Source organism: Ochotona curzoniae, unplaced genomic scaffold (assembly GCF_017591425.1).
Source record: "Ochotona curzoniae isolate NIBS_2020 unplaced genomic scaffold, NIBS_Ocur_1.0 contig_2210, whole genome shotgun sequence".
NCBI lineage: Eukaryota > Metazoa > Chordata > Mammalia > Lagomorpha > Ochotonidae > Ochotona > Ochotona curzoniae.
In genome coordinates, this window is record NW_024465369.1 from 33,722,868 (window position 1) to 33,748,335 (window position 25,468).

At 46.4% G+C, this 25,468-nt stretch overlaps 1 long non-coding RNA gene across 1 annotated transcript; it reads left to right on the forward strand.

The window, feature by feature from the left end:
• Positions 1-408: 408 nt before the first annotated feature.
• LOC121150897 lies at positions 409-6,811 on the forward strand. The gene is made up of 3 exons (XR_005883039.1): positions 409-440; positions 3,832-4,024; positions 6,581-6,811. It is a non-coding gene; the product is annotated as an uncharacterized LOC121150897 (long non-coding RNA).
• The last annotated feature ends 18,657 nt before the right edge of the window (positions 6,812-25,468 follow it).

Sequence of the window (25,468 nt, forward strand, 5' to 3'; positions counted from 1 at the left end):
GCCTATAAGAAACACATGTCAGCAGCAAAGATCCCCACAAACACAGTGAAAGGATGGAAAAAGGTATTCCATGACAAGGGAAAGGAAAAACAAGCCACTGTAGTCATCCTAGCATCAGACAAAAATGATCCATTCAACAAGAAATTACTATGATAAATGTATATGCACTCAATGCCAGGAAACCTGGCTATGTAAAAATGATTGTGGGTTTAAAGGGAAACAGACTGCAATAAATCATTACCATCCATAGGCAGATCAAGCAGACAGAAACAATAGAGCTAATTTGTATCAAGGATCTAATGGTCTTTTTTTTTTTCTTCCCCCTAAGATTTGTTTATTTTTATTGGAAAGGCAGATCAGACGTACAGAGAGGAGAGACAGATCCTCCATCTGCTGGTTTATTTCCCAAATCACCACAACAGCTGTTGCTGAACTGGGAGGTAAGAACATCAAGTGCAAGGTCCCAAGGCTTTGGGCCATCCTTGACTGCTTTTCCAGGCCACAAGCAGGGAGCTGGGAGGGAAGTGGAGCAGCTAGCCCAAGAACCAGCACCCATTCGGGATTCTGGCACTTGGAAGTGGATGATTAGCTTGTTGAGCCATAGCACTGGCCCCTGGTTACATGTGTTACGTTGTCTGTCCTGTGGTGTTTGAGGTTGACCCTGGAAAAGCTTGTCCATATTGAGCATTGTTGAGTTTTGGCTGCTTTTACTTCTCCATCCACCTTTCTGTTAATGATCTGGGGGAAGGTAGCAGAAGATGGATCAAGTACTTGGGCTCCTGCCAGTCCATATGGCAGATCAGGATGGAGTCCCTGATTAGCATAAACTTCCTGGGTTCAGTCTGGCCCAGACCTGGTCAATGTGGTCATTTGGGGAGTAAACTAGTGGATGTAAGATCTGTCTCTCCCTCTCTGTGCTGCTCTGCCTTAATAAATAAACACATCTTTTAAAAATAGAATTAATTCTTGGGATGGGTATTTGGTGTAGCAGGTAAGACGCTTCTTAGAACATCTGTATGTTACACAAGACTGCCTGGATTGACATCCCAGCTCCCTTTTTGATCCAGCTTCCTGCTGATGTGTACCCTAGAAGGCAATAGTGATGGCTCAAGTACTTGGGTGCCTGTCACCCAAGCTCCTTGCTTTGGCTTAGCCTAGTTTCAGCTCTTGTTGGCATTTGGGGAGTGAATCGGTGGAGGGAAGATCTCTGTCTTTAGAAAAGAAGAAGAAGAAATTAGCATAAACTTCTTTTACAAAATTTACTGATTATTTGAAAGGCAGAGTGGCAGAAACAGCAAGAGATTTTCCATCTACAAGTTCAGTCCTAAGTGCCCACAACAGCAACTGAGGCTGGGCCGGGACAAAGCCAGGAAGCTGGAACTCAAGTGTGATCTCCCTTGTGAGTGGCAGGAATTCCAGGACAGGAATATGCATTAGCCAGAAGCTGAGGTCAAGAAAAGAGCTGAGATTCCACTCCAGGCATGCTGAAAGGGAATACAGGTTTGCCCAGCAGCGTCTTAACTGCTATGCCAAAGGTTCATCCCATCACGAACTGAACTTCCATTAATTCTGCTCTTCTGGGCATGAGAAAGCAGTCAGCCTTTTTCCCAGTTTCTTTCTGTTCCAAAACATTTGGAGGGTCTTCCTCCTGCCCCCTCATCTAACAAATCTACATAACTCAGCAGAGGAGAGTTGGGGAAGAAAGGAAGCTGAGGTGGGACAGGGTTAGGGATATCAGCTGTGCTGCTCATTGCACATGGTCTCCCCCACCTAATTTGGATGAGTTTAATTCTCTCTGCACCTAGAGTGGTTCGTTTTGCTTATGGTCAAAAGCATAACTTCAGAAATCTTAGAAGGCTTTTGTTTGCTTTTCTACTGTTAACTGCCTTTCCCTGATGCAATGAATACACGAACAAGAAAAGAATGGAGAGTGAAAAGTAAGAGAAAGTCAGAGAAGGCACTTGGTAGCATCTTAAAAATCTTATCCTGCCACAATCACCTCCAAGGATGAGATCCAAGAAACTCAGTTTTTCATGGGCGCTTGGAAAAGAAAAAAAGAGAGTCTCGATTTTTTTTTTCTTTTAAGGAGGACAAAAAGGATGCTATAAATTACAGATTAGTAAACTTTGTGTTTCATTGAGGGAATGACTAGGCAAAATCCATCCCATTATTATTATTTTAATAATTCACCTTGGTCAGATGAAGGCTGTTGAAATAAGATATCTGTGTTTCAGCAAGTAATTTGTCTCCTTGGACATTGTTAATGGCCAGGATCCACAATGGAAACCAGAAAATAGAAGGGTTGGTTGGTTTCTGCTCCACTGGGCAATCACACACAAAGGGAACTGGAACTCTCCATTGCAGCTCATTGCAGCTACGAGACTATTATCTTCCTTTATGAGAATCAGAAAACATAAGAACCTGGAGTGGAGAGGTTCGCTTCCCCAGCAAACCTAATTGATAGGGATAGGCAGGCAGCTAGTGAGGTCTGCTGAGCTGGATGTCACAAGCCCACATCCACCTGCATGACAATCAAAATGCCCCAATACCCAGAATGCATCTGCTTCATCTGAGACCCAAAGAGGGATGCCAAGAAAACATGGACATTCAGCTCCATGTGGGGTTTGTGGAGATGTTGTGTAATTCCCAGGTGTCTTCACACTTGGAGGCACCACTGCCTTCCTTATAAAAGCAACTGACAACTGGAAGGTGTCTCAGCTTCTGCCACAGACCACCAGGGCTGGAGGAGCTTCTGGGTCCTCCCTCTCTGTTCCCCTCCCCAATTCCTTCTTTCAGGCAGTCTTCGGGTCCATGACCGACTCACAGCTGGTGTTTCCCTGTCATCCATCCATCTGTGTGTGTGCGTGCGCTCACTTTCTCGCCTTTACATAAATCTGATCACTTTGTGTACCTTGTGTCAGCACTTGGAATGAGAGCCTGCAGTGGAAGTAATACACCCGTAACCTGCACCAAAGTGACGTGCCAATCCGTCCCTCCAAGGCTTAGCATCCTTGGCTCTTGTATGGTGGCAGCTTTGCGCTTCCTCTCCTCCCAAAGCATTGAGTCACGTGTTTGTCATGTGTGGACCATGAATCTAGAAAATGTTTTATCGCGCGTTGCTCTCCCACCCTCTATTTGAGTTAGTCTGAGGGACTCATGGTAAGGAAACTGCATTCCTTCACATCAGTCTGCCTAAGCTGACCACAAGGAAGCACATGGCAAGCCACATGCTTCTCAAGAACAGAAGACAGGCGGTGCCAGGGACATCCCCTTGCAGAGTGGAGGGGTGATGGTCTGCTGGAAGCATTTGATTGACTTTCAGGCCCAATGCTACATTATAGTTTAACACGCATAAGAGCCGTGCTCTGGATGGCAGGGGGCAAGAGCTCAGAGGAACCAAAGGAACTGTAGAGTTTTGGAGTTTTGCAGCTAGGAGAAGCACTGAAGGTCAAATCCAGTTAAAAAGATTCAGCTGAGTAAGGCTCCTCCTGGGCAGTCCATTTGCATGAAAATCTTACTTGGAGAAGAGGACGACGGGCAAAGCTTGTGTAGCACTGAGCAGCGTCACCGTCACCTCTACGTTCTCACTTGTTTGTGGCCCAGGCACCCACTGCCGTGTCCTTGGTCCTCAGGGTCTCCTCGCTTTGGTTTACTTGAACTTCTGAAGCTCACGTGTCTGCCCTGCTCTTTCTGGCACTATGCAAAAGCATATTTTCCCACAATCTGCCACACCTGCCTCTGCTTCGCCTGGAGCCAGCTGAAAGTAGAGCCTGTGCGACTGCGCCGTTCGGAGATTGATCTCCTAGCTCTTCAACTCCCCTCACTTAACAGGCTTCAGACTCTTTCCCCCGAGGACACGGATTTCCAGAGACACAGTGCCCAACTGCAGCGTGGAGATGAGCAAGAAGCGGTTGGAGAACAGCACAGGGTAAACCCAGGAGCCAGTCCTTGCAACTTGTTTGCTCCACCCGTTTGTCTTCTCTTGGCCGGAGTTCTGGATGTCCCTCTGTTGCAGCAAAAGCAGGTGAGGTGAGCTGGGGTTCAGTGCTGATATCAGTGACCATTTATGAGGTTGGACAAAAGGGTGAGAGTTGAAGAAGTCAAATTCTACTTAAGAGAGACCCCAAACAAGCAGAGATGCTGCTAGGAAGGGAGACCAAGCCAGTGAGTTCTCACAGTCTGGGGTGTTTGCCTTCCACACATAGTCTGCGAGGAGCAGGGGTGGTTACGTACTAGCTTCTGTGAAGGCACCTTTTCTCATTTGTTTTCATCGCAACCTTGCTCTCCTCTGGCAGATACTCATTACTGGAATCTTCTATCCTGTGTTTTTCAGTGTGTACATGCTGGCAAGGGGCTGTGTGAGGGCACTAGTCTGGCCTGCTTCAAGCCCCAAGCTCCCTCGCCTCCTGTCCTGCCCCGGGGTCAGGGGTGCCCCAGGCTCTCTGGAGGCTGATGCTAACAGAGGAGACGTGGTAGTCATTCCCAAGTTTTTCTGTGTGACTGTCATGCTTCTTGTAAACAGACAAAAGAAGCAGGCCCTTGCTGCTTGCCATGGGACAGCGAGTTCATCAGAGTTGGTATAAGTAAAGTTGGTTGCTAGAAGCTGCGGTTTTGGGCAAAGAGTGATTTCTGAATCCAAAATACACTCATTCCGTGCAATCACCCACAAGAGTTTTAAAGGGAAGGGTAGCTGCAGGTGGGGCTAATTTTCAGATTTGATTCTGATGGTGGTCTGCCCGGGAAATCCAGGGTGCCTGGTGGAGATTGCTCAGTAACAGAGCTTAGCTGCTTACAGCTGATGGCGGCTTACTCTCCCCAAAGTAGATGGGAGGTCTGCTCTTCCAAGCCATCTCCTTTCAGTAGGCTCCTGACATGCAGGACTGTCACAGGTAACCCACAGGATCAGTAGTTGTTCTTTGTTCAAATATGACCAGGGAAGGGGAGATGTCTTTGTTGTGGTTACCTCCTCAGTGTCAGCTAGTGAGTTTTGGTCTCAGTGAATGATCTCTCTGTGCTGGCCTCTTGTAACAATGCCATATGTGAACAATGCAGAGAGAGAGAGAGATCTTCCATCTGCAGGTTTATTGCCCGAATGTCCCCAATAGGTGAAGCCAGGCTAGGCCAAAGCTGGGAGCTGAGCTCAAAGAATTCTTGTCTGAGGTGATCCCAGATCTGACTCTTGTGTGCGCCCTTCATCCACATCAGCCTACACGTACACACTGGTAATTACAACTGCTAGGTCAGATCTTTCTCCAGCCGCATCTGTTATGCAGAGCAATGGGTTCTGTGGGCCAGCCCAGCCCTGCCCCCACCCCCAACACTCAACCCTCATGTGTACCAGTGGGAGCTACAGCCCAACCAGAGCGACCTCCAATAACCCCCCACTGGGGCTGCCCCGCCAGCCCAGCCAGGAGCTTCTTTGGGTTTCCCATGTGGATGCAGGGTCCCAAGGACCTGCCTATCCTCCACTGTTTTCTCAGGCCACATGCAGGGAGCTGGATGGGAAGTGGAGGAGCTGGGACACAAACTGGCACCCATATGGGATGCTGGCGCTTGCAGGCTGGCCCTTACCTGATTATTTTAATACTTGTGCATGTTTCTCTAGACTGTAAGTCTAGTAGTGGAATGTAAACCAAATGTTATGTCAATGTGTCACTTTACAAGAAACTGCAAAGTTGATTTTGAAAGTGATGCTAAAAGGCCCGGCGTGGTAGCCTAGTGGCTAAAGTCCTAGTCTTGCACGTGCTATATGGCATTGGTTCTAGTCCTGGAAGTCCTGTTTCCCATCCAGCTCCCTGCTTCTGGCCTAGGAAAGCAGTGGGACCCTGCACCAGTGTGGGAGACCCAGACAAAGGAGGTTCTTGGCTTCAAATTGACTCAGTTCTGGCCATTGCGGCTGCTTGGGAAGTGAATCAATAGGCAGAAGATCTTCCCTTCTCTCTGTCCTCTGTATATTTGACTTTCCAATTTAAAAAAATCTTATAAAAAAAAGTGATGCTAGAAATTTACACCCGTTTTACACCATGTAAAGAGTTCACAGTGACCCTTATCCTCACATTTGACTCTGAGATTCTCATCTAAGAGATGAAAAACAGTATTTTATTATGGTCTTAACTTGTATTATATTGACTACTAATTAGATTGAGCACTTAAAATTCAATAAGATATAGTTTACAATTCTGAAGTGCCTAATCACAGATCTGTAACCACAGCACCTTTTATATTACAGGGCAGTCTCTCAGTATTTGTTGAATGAATTCTCAGTGCAAAACAGGACTGGGATGCTGACATTGATTGTTTAAAAGGAGGCTCAACCGTAGAGAAGTATAAACGCTCCCACCTTCACACTGCAGTTGGAGAAATTTTATATAGCTAGTTTAGTGTGACTAGTGACTGATTCTCCTGCATAATTGTTTTTATTTCAAAGGGCATTTATATAATTATTAAGAAGTATAAAAATATCTTTTCAACCATATTCCCACATGGGATCCCAGTGCGTGCAAAGTAAGGACTGTTTAGTCAATAGGCTATCACGCAGGGCCCAACGCCCAAGTATTTGTGCCATCATCTTGCCTTCCAGAGGGAAGAAGGTCTGCAGGAAGCTGAAATTGGAAGTGGAGCTGGAGATGAAATCGAGGCACTCCCAAGCAGCATCTTTACCACTTGGTGAGTACTTGCCCTTCATAGTATATTTTTAAATTAAATTTTGCTTTGGTAGAGTGGTGATTAGATTTAGGAAAGCAATACAGTGTTCCCATCACTTTGGATCATGGACTTCTACCTTTATCCATAGTTTGAAAGGCTTACTTAAAAAAAAGATATGTTTATTTTTATTGGAAAGTCAGATATATAGAGAGGAAGAGAGACAGAGAGGAAGATCTTCCATCCAATGATGGAAGTAACCACAATGGCCGGTGCCAGACCGATCCAAAGCCACGGGCCAGGAACTTCCTCTGGGTCTCCCACGAGGATGCAGGGTCCCAAGGTTTTGGGCTGCCCTCAACTGCTTTCCGAGGCCCAAGCAGGGAGCTGGATGGGAAGCAGGGCTGCCAGGATGTGAACTGGCACCCATATGAGATGCTGGTGTGTGCCAAGATGAGGACTTTAAGTGCTAGGCTACCATGCCAGGCCCTGAAAGGCTTACTTTTAAAATACCTTACCCATGAAAGTAATCCATGGACCATGGTTGTAATACAGTAGATTCAGGAGGTGCTAGAGATAATAGCATCTTTATTGGAGCAGTAGTTTAAGCCCTGGTTGCTCTGGTTCTCATCTTGCTCCTTGATATGTCAGGGAAGCAGCAAATAATGGTCCAAAGTCTTGAGTTTCTGACACCCATGTGGGTGAATCATTGGAGTTCCTGGTTTTTGGCTTCAGCCTGGCCTAGCCCTGGCTATTTTGGACATGTCAAGAGTCAACCACGGGCCCAGCAGCGTGGTCTAGTAGCTAAAAGTCCTTGCCTTGAATGCGCTGGGATCCCATATGGGCACCGATTCTAATCCCGGCAGCTCCACTTCCCATCCAGCTCCCTGCTTGTGTCCTGGGAAAGCAGTTGAGAACGGCCCAAAGCCTTGGGACCCTGCACCCACATGGGAGACCTGGAAAAGGTTCCAGGTTTCTGGCTTCGGATTGGCACAGCACCGGCCTTTGTGCTCACTTAGGGAGTGAATCATCGGACGGAAGATCTTCCTCTATGTCTCTCCTCCTCTCTGTATATCTGCCTTTCCAGTAAAAATAAATAAATCTTAAAAAAGAAAAAAGTCGGGCCCGGCGCGGTGGCGCAAGTGGTTAAAGGTCCTCGCCTTGCACGCCCGGGATCCCATATGGGCGCCGGTTCTAATCCCGGCAGCCCCGCTTCCCTTCCAGCTCCCTGCCTGTGGCCTGGGAAGGCAGTCGAGGACAGCCCAGGGCTTTGGGACCCTGCACCCGCGTGGGAGACCCGGAAGAGGCTCCTGGCTCTGGATCGGCATAGTATCGGCCCGTTGCGCTCACTTGGGGAGTGAATCATCGGACGGAAGATCTTCCTCTCTGTCTCTCCTCTCTGTATATCCGCCTTTCCAATGAAAAAATAATAAAAATAAATCTTTAAAAAAAAAAAAAAAAGAAAAAAGTCAACCAGTGTATGGGAAATGGATCTCCCTCCCTCCCCCTTTCCCTCCTTCCCCCCTGCCTTTCTCTCCCCCCTCCCCCATTCATTCTGTCACTCTACCTTTTGAATAATAACCCTATAAGAAAAGCTCTCAACATCAGGAGTTAATGATACCTGTCATTTACTGAGCACCTATGATGTCAGGAAATGTGCTAAGGACTTGACATACATTATCCCATCTAGTTCTGGAGACTGATGTTGTTAGGGTCTGGTTTTGTCAATTTCCCTTGAACGACAAAGAGCCTTACTGATAATGCAAAAGCAAGCAGAGTTTATTGTGCCAGCATGCTGGAGTCAGACCGATCTTGGGGCACGCAGGCCAGCCAAGGAGGGGTCGGACCCTGAACTAGCAAAAGGCTAGAGATTATATAGGCCCCTTTAGTCGTTACATGCATCATAGCCCACACAAATTCAAACACAGCAATCAGACACGTCATCTTTAGGGCTTCCAGGTGCAAACAGTCCACTTCGTTCCCAGACACATTGTCTTTAAGGCCCCTGGGTCTAGACAGCTCATTCTGTTCCCACACACTTTCCTGTTCCTGGGACCAGATGATTGTGCCACTGTCCTCCTGCACCTGGGTGCATTCTATAGATAAGGCTTGTGACACTGTTCACGAGGTCACAGAGGAACAACATATATCACTAACATGGAGTTTTCCTATGGTCCAGACGCATCCTGACCTAGCAAAGCAGCAGCTTCTTGGCACGAAAGGGCCTAACATTGCCTAACATTATACTAGCATCTAACAATGTCTAAACAACATTAATTAATGATAAGTTGTTCTTAATGTTTCAGCTTCAGCCAGCAAGTGCTTAGCACTGGATCTGCAAATTACTATCTGGCTGTATGGTGAACATTCTCATTCAGCCATCAATATGCCTCTCGGACACAAAAATGTTATGGTGACTTAGCTTAGGCCAACAAAGTACATGCCATCAGAAAGCTTATGAACTTCACAACCACATTGTCTACTTAGAAAACAACTTTTTTCTTTATAAGAAAATGCACTTTTAGAGTGGGTTGGGGAAACCTCTTGCCTAGCAATTGTGACACCTGTTGCGATGCTTGCATCCCCTATTGGGGACCCGGAGCTGATACTCAACTCCAGAATCCTATTCTGGCTTCTGCTGATACACACCCTGGATTGTAGGGCAATGACTGAAGTAATGGGGTTTCCTACCATCTGTGTGGAAGACCAAGATTGGCCTGCTGGCTCCCCACTTTGACCCAGTCCAGGCCCAGCTGTTGTAGGTATTTGAATCATGAATGAACAGATGGGAGCTCAGTCTTTCTCTGTGTCTAAAATTAAAAAAAAAAACTGTGGATTGGACAGTTATAAAACAGTAAGTCATATTTCTAGCCTCTTTTTTCTTTCCCAAACATAACCCATTGCTTCACAAAATTAGATATGGGATACATTCTTTTATCAGGATGTATGAAGGATGGGGAAATTTATTCAAGTCGAGTCAGCACTATCAGTTCCCAAAGTGGGGAGCCCTGGCCCTGGTGGTTCATGCCTTAGATGGCCCGGGTTTAGTACCCAAAGGCCTGATGTGCTAGGCCCTGAGCTGAGCCCAGGACTCCCTTCAGGTCTCCTTTGTGGCTGGCAGACACCCGGTTACTTGAGCAATCACTTTTGCCTCCCAGGGTCTTTATTAACATAAAACTGGAGCCAGGAGCCAGCTATCCTGCCCAGATACTCTGATAGGGAATGTAAATATCTTAACCAATAGGCTCAGCACCTAGCCCCTTCTGCTTTTCCAATAAAGAAATTTCAATAAATAAATGAGAAATCTAAAACTAATTATGGGGTCAGCATCATGGCTCAACAGATTAAACTGCTATTGTGATCCCAGCATCCTGTAGAGGAGCTCCAGTCGGAGTTTCAGCTGCTCCACTGATCCAGCTCCCTGCTAAGGCACCAAGGAAAGCAGCAGGAAATGGCCCAATTGCCTGGGTTCCTGCCACCCTGGCAGGAGACCCGGATAGAGCTCCAAGCTCCTGGTTGGAGTGACTCTCTCCAGGCAGTGGCAGCTGCTTGAGGGGTGAACAAGGGATGGATAATACCTCCCTCTCCCTCACTCTGTCACTCTGCCTTTCAAATAAGTAAATGTTAAAAAAAGTGGGGGGAGGGGAGGGAGTACTAACCACTTAAGAAAACCAGATGTACACATACAGTTGACACAAGTATATTAAAGCAGTATGTTATATGTAGAGAAATGAACTCTAATGCAGGAGAACATTAATGGTTTTACTCAAACAGCACCATATCAGGGGAATGGAATAAACAGAAACAGATAAGAATGAAAACAAATTGAAGTGGTCTTAGGCAGCTATTTAAGGGTCACAAGCTTGGAAGCCACACCTCCCCCACTTGTGTAATTCTTTTTGCACCTGCATGTCAAAAGATGAGTCTCCATCATTACTGGGACCTGAGGGAGGTGCGGTACTACAGTTGTGTGTACCCACTCCTGTTCGAGGCCGTGTTAGGAAGGGGCTTACTCTCTTGTTCAGATGCTTGGGTATTTGTGCTCTGGCTCTTGCACTTTTCACTTCATTCCCTCTTGCATACCTACTTGCCCTCTTGCTTCCCACAAATGGACTCTGAGAACAGAGTAGCCATCTTTCTCCCTCACCCTTTTGCTTCCTAGCTCACTCTCCTTGAACATGGCCCACCTAAGTCTGTAGTCTTCACTCTCTGAATAAACTTTGCCACTTGCTTAAGCCATGTCTGTGCCTGTACTTAAAATGCTACTTAAATAAGAAGCAAGAATGTAGGTATTAATTTTTGGCCCAGACCTAGATTACAACAGAGTGAAAGATCATTTGCAGGTGGTAAAATGATCACTGGATTTGGTTTCCCACAGACAGACCTGAAGCACAGTGAATGGTAAACAGGTGTAAATTTAGCATGATGCAAAAGAGAAACAGACCTTGACAGAGCAGCAGTTTCACTCTCGGTTGAGCTGGGTATTGACTAAGTTGTGCTTAAGATTGTTTTTTTTCTAGCTTGTTATATTACATTACAAAAACCACACACCATTTGCTATGACTTGGACCATCATGGTCTAACTTTAAACCTGGCTCCTTAGAAAAATGCTGCTTCTAGTTGGTTGTGCAGTTGTCTTGGAGTTTAAGTGTTACCCTCATGGGGTAGACTATTCCTCTCTGGCAGCTGCTGGTTCCAAATCTGAGTTGGACTTGCTATGATGCCCCCCACCTTCGCTCCCCTTTCTTCTGCTGCTGGAGGCCCCCACTGTGGCTCTGAACCTCTTTCTCAGCTGACCAGGCATCAGCTCCACTCTTGAATGTGGTCAATCACATTTCTTCTGTCACATGGCTGCTTTGACTCTCCCACTGCATCCTGAAAATAAGAGCATAGCACCTGCTCTGATGTGGCGGCTTACGGTTACATGGACGGCCCTTGTCAGCACTAGCAGTGCCAGTTTGTGTCAGGGAGAAGGTGAGTCATATTTTGGTTGGAGGCAGGTCCAGGAATGGCCACTAGAAGCATGTTGTAGCTGTCATGCTTAGCTGGGTGAAACTACATCTTTGGGACAAGAGGGAACAGCAGGGATTTGGGAAAGAACTATATATGCATCTTACCCAATTATATTTTCACAAATTGTTTGAATCTGTTTCCAAGTTCATAAAAAAACAGTGCACTTAGTGTCTTGATTTTTAATTCTGGATGCAAAGTGTAAGCATGTTGATGTCAGTTCTTGCCTAATTTAAAACATTGCTCTGAAGACAATATGTCTAAGAGCTAATCTAGGCATAGGTTGTTTCTGTAGCCTTCTCCTCTTAGATTTTCACTCTTGTGTAATTACCCGGGAGAGATAGACCCAACCAGGCTGTGAATCTGGCATGGAAGCGCTCACTGCTCCGTGGGTGCAGGTCTCCTTCTGGGCTGTTGATAATGTTTTAGAACTAGAGAGGGGTAGTGGCTGCACAACTTGTGGATTCATTGAATGACATTGAGTAACTTTAAAGTGGTTGAATTTCACTTCAAGAATCACTTAAAAGGCTTCTTTAAAAATAAAAACATTACTCTCTGTGCCATCATTGAGTAAAAAATTCTGAAAACTTAAATTTACTATAGTTACCAATATCAGTACTGATAATAATTGTATATTAGGATTTTTTTTCCTAATGTATATTAGGAACTTTCTTTTTTTTTTTTTAAGATTTATTTCTTCATATTGGAAAGGCAGATATACAGAGAGGAGGAGAGACAGAGAGGAAGATCTTCCATCCGATGATTCACTCCCCAAGTGACCGCAATGGCTGGTGCTGCGCCGATCCGAAGCCGGGAACCAGTAACCTCTTCTGGGTCTCCCACATGGGTGCAGGGTCTTAAGGCTTTGGGTCGTCCTCGACTTCTTTCCCAGGCCACAAGCAGGGAGCTGGATGGGAAGTGGGGCTGTGGGGATTAGAACCGGCACCCATATGGGATCCTGGCATGTTCAGGGCGAGGACTTTAGCCACTAGGCCATGGTGCCAGGCCCAGGAACTTTCTTAAAAAGAGATTTATTTACTTGACAGGCAGTTTTTTCCCCCTAATAATTATGTGTTAGGAATTTAAAAGAATATATTTATTTATTTGACAAGTAGAGTGATAGAGAATATAAACCTTCCATCCTGTGGTTAAATTCCAAATGGTCACATGGCTGGGGTTCGTCAAGCGGAAGCCAGGAGTCTGCAGTTCCATTTGGTTTTCCACATGGGTAGCAAGTACTCAACTAATTGAATCTTGAGTCATTATCCATTGTGTGTGATCAGAAAAGGAGCATCTGGGTTTGAACCAGTGCTCTGATACGAGGTGCTGGCATTGAATGTGTGGACATAACCTACTGTGCCTCAGTGCCAGGCCCTGTTTTTGTTGTTATTGCTGTTGTTGCTTTTAATGTCTGTGGAAGAAGTAGCTATTGTGTGGTGCAGCAGGTTAAGCTGCTGTTTGGGACATCTGCTTCTTATCTAGGCTCCTGCTGATGCTTCTTGGACAGCAGAAGGTGACCTCTCAAATGCTTCAGCCTCTGCCAACCATGTGGAAGACCCAGATGGAGTACTGACCTCCTGGCTTCCACCTGCTCTGCATCTGCTGTTGCAGGCATGTGGGAAATGAACCCGTAGATGGGAAAGTTTCTCTCTTTCTGAAATTCTTCCTTTGAGGTAGATGAAAATAAACAAACATTTCACCAGTGTCAATCGGGGATGGGCATTTGACTGGGACATTGAGACACCTGTTAGGACTTCCTCATCCCATCCTGGCCTCCCTGGATTCAATTTCCTATTCTGATTCCTGACTGCAGATTTTTGCAAATTCATACAGGAAAGCAGCAGGTGCTGGGCCAAGTATCTGAGTCCCTGCCACCCATGTGGGAGACACAGATGAAGCTCTTGAAGGCTTCTGGCTTTGGCCTAGCCCTGCCTTGGCTGCCAAGGCTGTTTGGGGAGTGGATCAGCAGATGGAAGGTTGCTCTGTTTGTATCTCTCTTCTGTCTCTCTGTGACTCTGCCTTTTAAACAAACAAATGGTTAAGAAATACGAAAACCATACTCATTTAAAAGCACACATAAAGAACAATAGATTGCTTTGAAATGCATTGTTTATGAAGAGACCCTCACCGACCACTCTGAAATAAAACCTCAGATCATACTGGAGATCTTGTAATTACAAGTGTTATTGATTATCTGCAAGCTATGATGAGGCTGATCTGGCAGAAGTGAAGGCAAATCCAGAGAACAGAACGTGCCCAGCTCTCCCGAGCTGCCTCCTACATGAGTGCCTCCTGGTAAGAAAGTGAAAAATGGACTATGGGACTCGCCATTTCCCCAGAATTTTGCAGCCGCCCACTGTACTTTTCTAAACCTTTTTTTCCAAGCTACTTTATGCATTTCTTTGCATTCTTTATGTAAACAAATCACACATACTGAGATGCTTTTAATGTCTGTTTCTTGGGGGGGAGTATAATATGCAAAATTAAGGTGCAATGTCAAGGAACCTCCTAGGAATTGAACCAAATGTGCTCAGAAAGTATGTTTGTTCTCTAGGCGCCTTTCAATTGGAAAGGCTCAGGTCTGTGGGCCTAAATCTCTCCCTGAAATCTGGGATCATTTTATTTCTTTTAATGGTGCCTACATAGGAAATAGCTGTAACTTCAGCCACAGCTTTAGATGCAGAGTAACACAGTGTGTTACACACAGGCTCCTGTGCTGGTAGAAAATGGTGCCAGAAAGGGTTGGCAGGCAGGAGGCAGGCAGCTCATGGGAGCCTGTGTGGGGGGAGCAGGTAGGCTGCCTGCATGAATATCAGGGAAAGGATTTTGAGCTGTGGAGAGAGGGGTCACCTGGCCATTGTCTGCTGAGGCAGTGACTTTGGGCTGAGGACACAGGGAGAATGCTCCTGGGGACCACCATTGCAGGCAGTAGGTGAATACCCTGATCCTTTGTCTGCTGTGCTTCCAAATGACATGATCAAACTCACACTTGTCACCTTTCTAGAAATATGAGTCCCATAGGAGGAGTGGGGCCAAGTCAAGGTGGGGGTGCTTAGAGGGAGATGGGATTGAGTAAAAACCAAAGAAATGATGATACAGTCACATCTGTGATTTGAGTTTGTTCTAAGTCTGTTCTACCCACGTCTAAAGAAAACCTGAGCTCCTTTGGTGGGAAGCAGTGATGTTCTCAGTGAGAAGAGGAAACATTGGTTAAGGTTGGAATTGCAGGCCTCATGGGAAGAAGGCAGTTTCCCATCTTTGTTCCTTGGATGTCTCCTTGTGTGCAGCTCCTTGGGAGAGGACAGAGTGCTTGTGCCAGGGAGCCTGGGGAGGCATGTGGATTTCCTCTGTCGTGGAAATGTGATCCAGTACAGAAACCAGTGCTTGTGCTTTGGTGTAGTGTGTATCACTTGTTAATCGTAGTTTGAGGATGCTGGTTACTAGTTTGGATTTGGAGAGTACCAGAAGAGGACTTCCCTGCTCAGTAACCTCAGGCTGGGGAGCACGTGGCAGCACAGGGAGGGCTGAGGAAAGACAGGCCAGGGTCTGCCTTCACCCAGGTCTCCCATCCTCTGCCCACTGTTTCAGAGCTTCTGGCACCACTCTTCTGAAGACTTTTGGTCTTTTTATGTCATTGCATCTCAAGAGCTTGGTTTTATGTTGGCACTCCCTGGTCATTGGATGGGATAGCATAGGAGGTCTTGTGGCTTGGGTGGCAAGGGCTGGGTGCTGTCATGACTGATTATCTGCACTTTTGGCACTTGTGATGGGACAGGGATCCTACAGAACACCTCCAAAGCCATGTGCCCTGCTCACCTAGAGAGGGATACCACCCTCACAGCACAGGTCATGGGGCCACAGAGCCAAGCTCTGGGCCTATGAAATCTGACTCCTAAGATATGCAATAATATGACTTATTTCAGATTTTTTAAAAAAAATTTGAAATAGAAGTGGGGTGGAGGGAGAGAGGGATTGATTGGTTGGTCCCATCTTCACCTTCTGACTCATCCCTTAGACAGTGATAACAGCCAGAGCTGGATGAGGCTGAAGCCAAGAGCCTGGCACTGGACTTGACGTGTGGGTGGCAGGGATCTAAACCAGAGTCATTGCTGCCTCTTCCTGGGGAGTTCATTAGCAGGAAGGTGGGGGCCAGAAGGAGAGTCTCTCCCAGGAGATGTAGACATACCAGGTGGCCTGGGAGGCATCTGGACCATAGCCTACTCTATGGTCCTTCCATGTTTAAATGCTTCTGGCCTGTCCATAGAACAAAATCATCAACTTGCAATGGTTACCTATTCAATGCCCATATTTTGGTCCATGTAGAATTATTCTAACCACCATTTAACATGATGGCAGTGAGGTGCAGGGATGTTTTATAATCTAAGCAGGGTGGCCATCCTCAGGCTTACATCCAGTGACCAGTATAGATGTTAAAAAAAAAACTCACTGTTCTTTGCTTCCATATTATATTTTTGGGTGACAGAAATCTGCTCCTTCTAAACATTGCCTTTGAGCACATAGCAGGCCTGAGGCTCACATTATAGTGGATTGAGGGACAGGAAAGCCTCTGCGAGGCTGTATGCTGGGGCATGGCTGGGTGCTGAGCACCACGAAGGCAAGCGAGGTGGGCGGTGTGGTCACAGGGCATCCTGCTGGCTCTAACAAGGTGGGACGGGTATGAGAGACTAAACGGCAAGGCCTTTGTGCATGGAGATGGTTGGTGAACAGGCCCTGAGTCAGGAATCTTCAGTCTGAATGACGGGGGTTAGGGGCAGCTGACACTGGCAGGGGTCATGCAGTAATGGCAGCTGGGTCCTGCAGGGCCTGAGGGCACATCATGAGAGTCGGAGCAGATGTGGGACTCATGAGACCGAGCCAGTGTAGATGCACTGGAAGCTGAGGGTCACTTCCTTTCTTGCTTCCAAACCAATCAGTGAAGGGCTGGTTCCAGCCATGCACTATCTCCACAATCATAAGACTTGAGGATCTCAAATTCTGGAGCCTGGCCACCCTGTGTTACTCCTGAGCAGTAACTGTGGCTCTCCAGTGGAGACGATGCCTTATGTGGCAAGTGACCCCTGTGAACCAGTTGATCCTGACTGCCCCTGTCCTCCCATCCCCATTGTTTTAACAGACAGGGCACTGGAGAATCTCCTACCACTGAATCTACCAGAGAGAGGGCAAGAGCAGGGAAGCATGCTGTTGCCTTGCTTCCTGACTTTCTGTCGCTCTTCCTAGTCTCCTCCAGGATGATGGTCTAGGGAGGCCGTAGGGAGAGGTGGATGGATGAGAGAGAGCTGTTAGGAACATTTGAGAAGTGAGCCAGTGGATGGAAAATCTTTCTCTGTGTTATTTTGCCTTTCAAATGATGCATCTTTAAAAAAAAATCATATATTTGAAATGAGAGTTTTGCCTAAGTAAAAAATTAAGTCCCATATCTATAGCAAATCAAATTTGTCCTAATTGATAAAGTATCGTTTGAGTTACAGAATTGACACATAATTATTGATATTCCTAGCTTAAAGTGTTTTCCACTGCTGTGTCTTAAAAAAATTAAAAATTAGAAGACAACTGCTTTTGTACCTGCTCTCTTAAGCCCTTCTCTGTTCCACTTAGGGACCAGTGATGCAGCTGCCAGGCCCTCACCTCTGGGGGGTGTGTGGCTCGGGTTGGCCAATTGTGGCTGGCCCAGGCTGGGCTGCGTGTGGTCCCTGGGAGGTTCCAGAATCCTGTGAGTAGGCTGTTTATGGAGGCAAAGAGGAGGGTTAGGACAGTTCATCAATGACGCCACTGGAGACCACAAGGGAGTGGTGGTACTGGGGACCCACCTTTCACCAGCAGAGAGCTCTGCTGCGTACAGTATGCAGAGCCAGGAAATGGAGAGGGAGGAAAAAGTTCCTTTTAGTGCCTGCACCCAGCTGGGATTCCCTCCCTCGGAAGCTCCATACTTTTCATGTTCCATAAGATAGTTAATTTTTGTCCACTGAAGCTGGACTGAGTTCAGCCCTGCCACTCAGGATGCAAAGCAGCCTTATGGATCAACCATTGCAGAGTTACTTTGCAGAGCAGATGCAGTACTAATGGGCTAGGAACACCAGGGAAGGAGAAATCTTTTGAAGCACAGCTTTGGCTTGAGAGCTCGTGGATTTGTGATGGGAAAGCGAGCCCCTCAGGTCAGTGCTAAGGGAAGGAATAGGCCTTCCCTTAGTAGGCCTTCCCAGCAGGTGCAGGATTGGTTGGGAGGGTTGGCAGTGGTGACCACATGGCTTGTGTGGCAGGACGGGGTCTTCCCAAGTGGAAGTGCAAAGGCACAGCTGTGAAACACACATCCTCTTGGTGACTATGCACCCTTGGGGCCCCCTGTAAGCCAGAACAAGGGTTTAAATAAGGCCTTCCACATTAGAACCACAGCTCCAGATTGGGAGTTTTGGCTCGTGTCCATGCTGTTGGTAAGCCCAGCAGAGATGACCCGATGGGCTGTCCAGACTGTTCCATAGTGCTCATGAGCTCACGGCTCAGCCTCATCTGCCAGCCTCTGTAACAGGATGGCCAATGGACCAGGGATGGAACCCAAGTGTTCTGGCTGCCATGAGGCCAATTATGGCCTCACCCTTGACCTCATTCGTCACCCTTTGTTTGGATTAAGAATTAGAGATTAGACAGTCCCTGACAGTTTGTACCTTTGCTTGACTGTGTGGAGCAGAACATGCCACCTCACCCCAACCCAGATTCAGACTGAAGGGGAGAGAAAAATGAAATATTTCTAGTGCCAAGCCACCATGAAAATCTTGAAGTGCAGCAGCCAGTATCAGAGGGCCTGAGTAATGTTAGGATTGGAGGAGCTCAGACTAGCCTGCGGGGGAGGGGTTAATTCAAGCAAAGGGTTTTATTAGGGGAGAGAGTCTGCTGGACCACCCCTTGGTGGAAATGGTCCAGTACTACTTCCCTATGGTGGAGCGACTATGAGGCTGCCCAGGGCATGCAGCACTGGGCTTTTATACATCTGGATATGGGGAGTGGGAGAAGGCTGCAGCTCCTTGGTTTACACATGCGTGTCACTTGGGTGCAGGATTACTCATCTTGGTGGGCTGAGACAAGATCTGGGTGGCTCCTGAAGGGCATCCCAGCCATTTCTGATGGGATAAGGCCAGGCAGACCTCACTCTCATTTGGCCTCTGGCCAGCCTGCTGCTCCGTCCTGCCTTAAGGTAATACCACAGAATTGCTTAGTTCTGGACCTGACCTTGAGCTCAGGGCTGCTGCCAGCAATTCCTCAGCCTCTCTTTCGGGGAGAGATCTTGGCTATCCTCCCTGCTCTGCTGCAGCTCAGCCTTTGAGTTCTGCCAAGTCAATGGTCTCCCACACCCAGCTTCCAGGCACCGAGATACTTCCCAAATGGCCATCTGATGTGTTCTGTGAACTTTGCCCTTTCAACCCCAACTCCAGCTCATGCCTGCTTGCCCTGCCCTTACTCCCCAGAGCCTGACTATCCCTGTGTCTGCCTAGCAACCTGCCCTAGAATTGTGACCTCTGTGTAGTCAGCTAAAGCCTCCTGGAATGCTTTTTGCTTAGTGAAGCCCTTTGAACATCTTTGTTGTCTGTTTTCCTTTTTCTGGTTCACATGTGTTGTAAAGGCTCCTAGACACTCCCTGACACACCTGGTAGGAAGGGTAGAAACAGTTTCATCAATGATGGCATTTCAAATAGTTCATGGAAAATGGAATTAAAAGATGTTTGGGAGCCAACACAGTGGCTCAACTGGCTCATCCTCCACCTCCAAGCACCAGCATCTCTGGGCGCCGGTTTGTGTCCTAGTTGCTGTACTTCTGGTCTAGCTCCCTGCTTGTGACCTGAGAAAGCAGTACAGGATGGCCCAGGTCCATGGGTCCCTGTAGCCATTTGGGAGACCTGAAAGAAACTCCTGCCTCTTAGTCTTGGATTGCCTCAGCTCCGGTTGTTGGAGCCATTTGGAGAATAAACCAGTAAATGGAAGCTCTTTCTCTCTGTCTCTCCTTCTCTCTGTAATTCTGCCTTTGAAAAGAAAATAAGCAGATCTTTAAGTTTAAAAAGATATTTTGTGCAAAAGAAATTGAAATCCATACCGTTTTTCATAATACTCATTTCCATGAACTTTGAGAAGATCCTTTGTATGTATGTTAAATTTTTTTGTAGCGAAATACATTTTTAAGTTGTATTTATTTATATGTTTGAAAAGCAGTGTGACGCAGAGCAACAGGGACTGAAAGAGACACTTTCCATGCACTGGTTCACTGCCCGAATGCCCGCAACGCTGGGGAGGCTGGGCCCCGAGGCAGGGCCGCCCTTGCAGGGGCCCAAGAGCCTTCTCTTGTGGCCTCTCAGGGTGCGCATTTGCAGGAAGCTGGATGGGAAACAGAGGCAGGCTAGAATTCAGGCACTCTGATGTCTGGGTTTCCCAAGTGCCGTGACTTCTGCACCACCACACCCGCTCTTGAACTTCGAACTCTATGTTTCCTTGAACCTACTGAAGTTCCTGTCTGTTTGCGTCTGCACATATCACATGTCCTCATCTATGTGATTAATGACCTTAATCAAAGAGCAAAATGCAAATAAAAAAATATGCCAAGTTCACAAAGATTCTCCTCTGTGCAAGCGTTGTAACTGATGTCACAAATTCCGAGGCTGCCAAGGGAAAAACATTTCCTAGAAGTCTTTCAGCACTCAGCCGGGGATTGGATCCTTTCCCAGGCCTTGAGAGATGCAAATTAACATTTCCCATTGAGAAACTAAGTTTATTCATGTGTGTATCTCAAATTCTGAGTTTGATTAACTCTTGAGGCCCATATATTCTTCTGAAATTTAAATACTAAAAACGTTTAATACTTGGAAATGTATTTGTTACTTATTGGAAAGGCAGAAAGAAGGAGGGTGGGGAAGAGAGAGAATACTTTCATTTACCAGTTCACGTGCCAGGTACCCACAAGAACTGGCGTGGGGCCAGGCTGGAGGCAGAGGCCCAGAGCTCCCCACGAGGTTCCCGTGGGGGTGACAAACCCAAGCCGTCATCCGCTGCCTCCTGATGTGCGCACTATGGGAAACTGGGACTGCAGGCAGATCTGAGCCTGCAACCCAAGCACATGTAGAATGGGAGTGGCCCACGGGGCGTCTAGACCACTACAGCCATGGCCAGTCCCACTCAAAAGCTTTCCTTAATGAGCCATGTTTTAGGTTTCTTTCTTTTCTTTTTTTTTTAAAGATTTATTTTATTTTCATTGGAAAGGCAGATATACAGAGAGGAAAGACAGAGAGGAAGAACTTCCGTCCGATGATTCACTCCCCAAGTGAGCACAACGGCCCATGCTATGCCAGTTTGAAGCCAGGAGCCTCTTCCGGGTCTCCCACGCGGGTGCAGGGTCCCAAAGCTTTGGGCCGTCCTCGACTGCTTCTCCGGGCCACAGGCAGGGAGCTGGAAAGGAAACGGGGCCGCCGGGATTAGAACTGATGCCCATATGGGATCCCGGGGTGTGCAAGGCGAGGACCTAAACCACTGCGCCACCGTGCCGGGCCCTAGATTTCAATTTGATTTGTTTAAAGGTAGAGTGATAACTGGTAACAATGGGGTTGTGAGTGGAAAGGAATCTGCATACTAAAAATTTCTGTGAGCACATCAGCGCGGTGAGTGCTGAAGAAGCAGGCTTATTTGGACAAGAAGAAAGCTTTATTCAGGATAAAATGAAGTAACTGCTGGTTAGTCTGTGGTGTGGAAATCGACATTGCCACTATTTTAAAGGCATAGTTTTGTAATTACTCTGTTTCAAGGGTAGTAATTAATATATTAAGAAAAGAGTAAAATACAAGAAGATAGGGCCTGGTGCGATGGCCTAGTGGCTAAATCCTTGCCTAGCATGTGCCAGGATCCCATGTGGGCACTGGTACTAGTCTTGGTTGCTCCACTTCCCACCCAGCTCCCTGCTTGTGGCCTGGGAAAGCAGTTGAGGACGGGCCAAAGCCTTGGGACCCCGCACCCACGTGTAAGAGGCTCCTGGTTTCAGATCGGCTCAGATCCAGCCGTTATGGCCATTGGGGGAGCGCACAAGTGGGCAGAAGATCTTTCTTTCTCTACTTCTGATTTCTGTATACCTGCCTTTCCAACAACAACAACAAAAGAAAAATTATAGAGACTGTTGACATCTGACAGGAGGTAGAGTACAAGAGTCTAATTCCTCAGCTCTATATCCTTTTCCATTTGTGAAAGATTTGTAGGATCAACTTCTTCAGAAGGGAACCCCTCTCTGTCTGCCACAAGTCTGCACTTGTAAAATCCTAAGAGGAGGCCGGGTGCAGAGTGATGGCATTCTAGGCTCAGCCACTTGAGGATGAACATTGTTGCATGCAGCGGTGCACTGGGCTGAGATCAGCCAGCACAGCCTGTGCACCTGCGCCCCCACTGCCTGCCGAGTGTCTTAGCTCCATCCGTGGCCCCTTTGCTCGCCCGCTCTCACAGTCTGCACTCAGCATTCAGACGCTTTACAACATGGTATTCACGAAGCAGTCTGGTCTTTAGAGACCACAGGCTTCAGTGGGACAGAAAATAGACTGTTGTGCAAAAGTGATAACTGCTGGTGCAGTTTATAGAAATGTGCTGAGCCCAATATGACACTTGATAAACATGCTTTTTTTAAAAAAAAAAAAAGGAAGCTCTGACATAAAAGAGGTAACAGAACGCAGATATACACCCCTGCTTAGCTCACAACTACACACAGTGTCTGGGAGCACGCGTTTTAGGACACTGCTTAGGCTGCCTGCAAGTCATAGCTGGGTCCCTGCTCTGGCCTCAGTTTGAGCTTCCTGCTGATGCACGCCCCTGGAGACAAGGCACCGTGCACTTGAATGCCTGCCACCCTTGTGGGGGATGTGGATGAGATGAATTCCTGCCTCTTGTGGGCCTTGGGAGAGTGAACAATCGGGCAGGAGATTCTGTCTTGTCTGTGCACAGATTCAATACAATCATAGACATCTGGGAACTGCAAGTACGAGACCGTATTTTCCTCTTCTGTCCTTGGGCACCAGGGTCGGAGGACTAAGAGCATCCTAGTCCATTGATAACATGCTTGTTCTCTCTTTGGCTGTTGTCCTTTTTCTCCATCTCTGTTTTCATGTCCTTTCACCCTTGCTTCAAGGGCAACATGCTTGGTACATGACCTTGGATGTACATGACATGCAAGGATCTTTGAAAATCCTTTTGGGGTTGGTGCTGAGGTATAGTAGATTAAGCCTCCACGTGCAGTGTGAGCATTCTATGTGACTGCCGGTTGGAGTCCTGGCTGCCCCATTAGCAAGCCACCTTCCTGCTAATGCCAACGTAGCATCCACGTGAGAGACCTGGAGCACTCTCCCGGCTCCTGGCTGCTGACAGGCTCAGCACTGGTCACTGGAGAGAGAGAGTCCAAGGATGGACGGTCTCTCCGTGTCTGTCCCTCCTTCTCTCTCTGTAATTCTACTTTCAAATAAAAATAAAGTCCTTCTTTTTCCCAGTAAAGTACAGTACTACTGTTGACCTTGAAGGCATATTAGTAGATTATGCTACGTGTGTAAGTCTACTTCATATCTTTTTCACCAACACTAAGTTTTTAACTTTTTTAAAAAAATAGATGTGCATTTTATTTGACAGAGAAAGATCTCCCATCTGTTGGTTTGCTCCCCAGATGCCTGCAATGACTAGCACTGGCCCAGGCTGAAGCCAGGAGCCTGGAACTCTCTCCATGTCTCCCACGTGGATGGCAGCAAACTGAGCATGCGGGCCTGTGCCACTGCTTTCCCAGGAGCATTAGCAGGGGGCTAGATCCGAAGCAGGGCAGCTGGGACTTGAATTGTGTCTGATAGGGCATGCTGGTATCATAGATGGTGGCCTGACCCACTGTATGATACCATAATACTAGCTGCTAGATTTTTAATTTCAATCCATGTTGCTGTGTGTTCTAGTTCATTGTCTGATTGCAGCTGGTATACCTCCACTGCATTTTCCTCTTGCATTCCTGATTGTTTTGATTTGTGATGGAAGATCCAGAACAGCAACCGATTATGTTTTCACACTCTTCACTTTATAGTTCAGAACTGGCAATATTCTCCACCTTGTGCCCCCTAGTGGTACATGAAAATATGGCACCTTGGACCATGATGGCTTTCTTTCTTTTTTTTTTTTTTTAATTAATTCCATTGTATTATGTGACACAGTTTTATAGGTACTGGGATTCCCCTCCCCGAACCCTCCCCCCATGGTGGATTCCTCCACCTTGTTGCATAACCACAGTTCAAGTTCAGTTGAGATTCTTTCATTGCAAGCATATACTAAGCGTAGAGTCCAGTCTCTTATTGTCCAGATAAGTTCAAGGGCTTACTGGGGAGACCATCTCTGGTCTGAAGGTAGAGCCAGCAGAGTATCATCCCGATCAATTAAAATCCCCAACATAACATCAGCAACAATTTATAACGTTATGGAATTAATTGACATAGTATTGAGTAACCAATATATTTAAAAAAAATGCAAGTTCTTAACCACATCCTGTGACTACTTCATTAACATTTCTATTTTAGTTTACGTACAACTGGATTCTATACGTCTTAAAATGGCTATAGATTACTGTGCAGCTGTCTTGTGTCTATTTTCATTATATTATTTAGAATTTTATAGTGTTGAAGCATAATTTTGCTGAACCTGGCTTTTTTTGGGTAGTTCGAACTGGCTTATAACTCTAACAAGGCATATGTCAACAGTTTAGGTGCGGAACAGTTTTAGGAGGGGTGTGCAGAAAAACCCATGATGGCTTTCTTAAAGAAATGTATGTATTTTTATTCAGTTTCTAATTTACTGAAGTTTCTAACTTATTGAATTTCATCACCTCTGCTTTATCTTTTCCACTTTCTTTATGCTTCAGTTGATCAAAATCAAATGCCACTGTTTTGAAATGTGCATTAACTTTCAGGTTGTGGCATTCACTACTTAATTCTAGTGATTTGTAATTCTAAAAGCATTTATACTCTTTTCGGTAGATGGATCAATACATTTTTAAAAATTTGTTTGCAGTTGTCAAAGTTTAAATGTTGACAGTCTGATATGTAATATGACACACTCCCGTGATCTAGCCTCCCAAATGAATACTGTTATTTGTTTAACTGTATTTTTCCCTTTTAAATAATTAATGTTAAATTTAGTAAGCTAACAATACAGTTATTATTACAGATAAATTTCCCTGTTTATTCTCTTTCTTTGGTCATTTTCTACTCTCTTGTGATACAGCCACATTTTTGAATTTGAGCTTGTAGTCAGTTGACAATTTGTGTATTTTCATCACACTGGATCTATCAATAGTACAGTATTTTTTTGTAGATTTCAAGTGTTGCCTCATCTGGCATGGCAAGGTTGACCTGAAACAGGGACAGGGAGATTAAGATGCAAAATCAGGTGAATGCTTTTCAGGTGGGGGGGCCGGGAGCACTCCTTCCACCTAGGACTAGAGGCCCCCCAGGCTTTGTTTTTTATCCTTGGCAGTGCTATAAGCAGCCAGTGTGTGTGTGTGCAGTTTTGTGACCAACAGGATCTGGTGATGAGAAAGTTTGAGTACAATAGGGAATGATGGGAAGGTTTAATGTTTACTAGAATGTAGTTTGAACACAAGTGTAACTTATGCACCAATCACAGTGTGGAGAAATCTTGAGGGGAACATTGTTACCTCAGCACTTGTTGGAGCACACAGCACCCCGTGAGCCTCTTCCTCGCATGGAAACCTGAGCTTTGCCACTGTTAACATGTCACCCTTGGCTGGTTACCTGCATGGCTC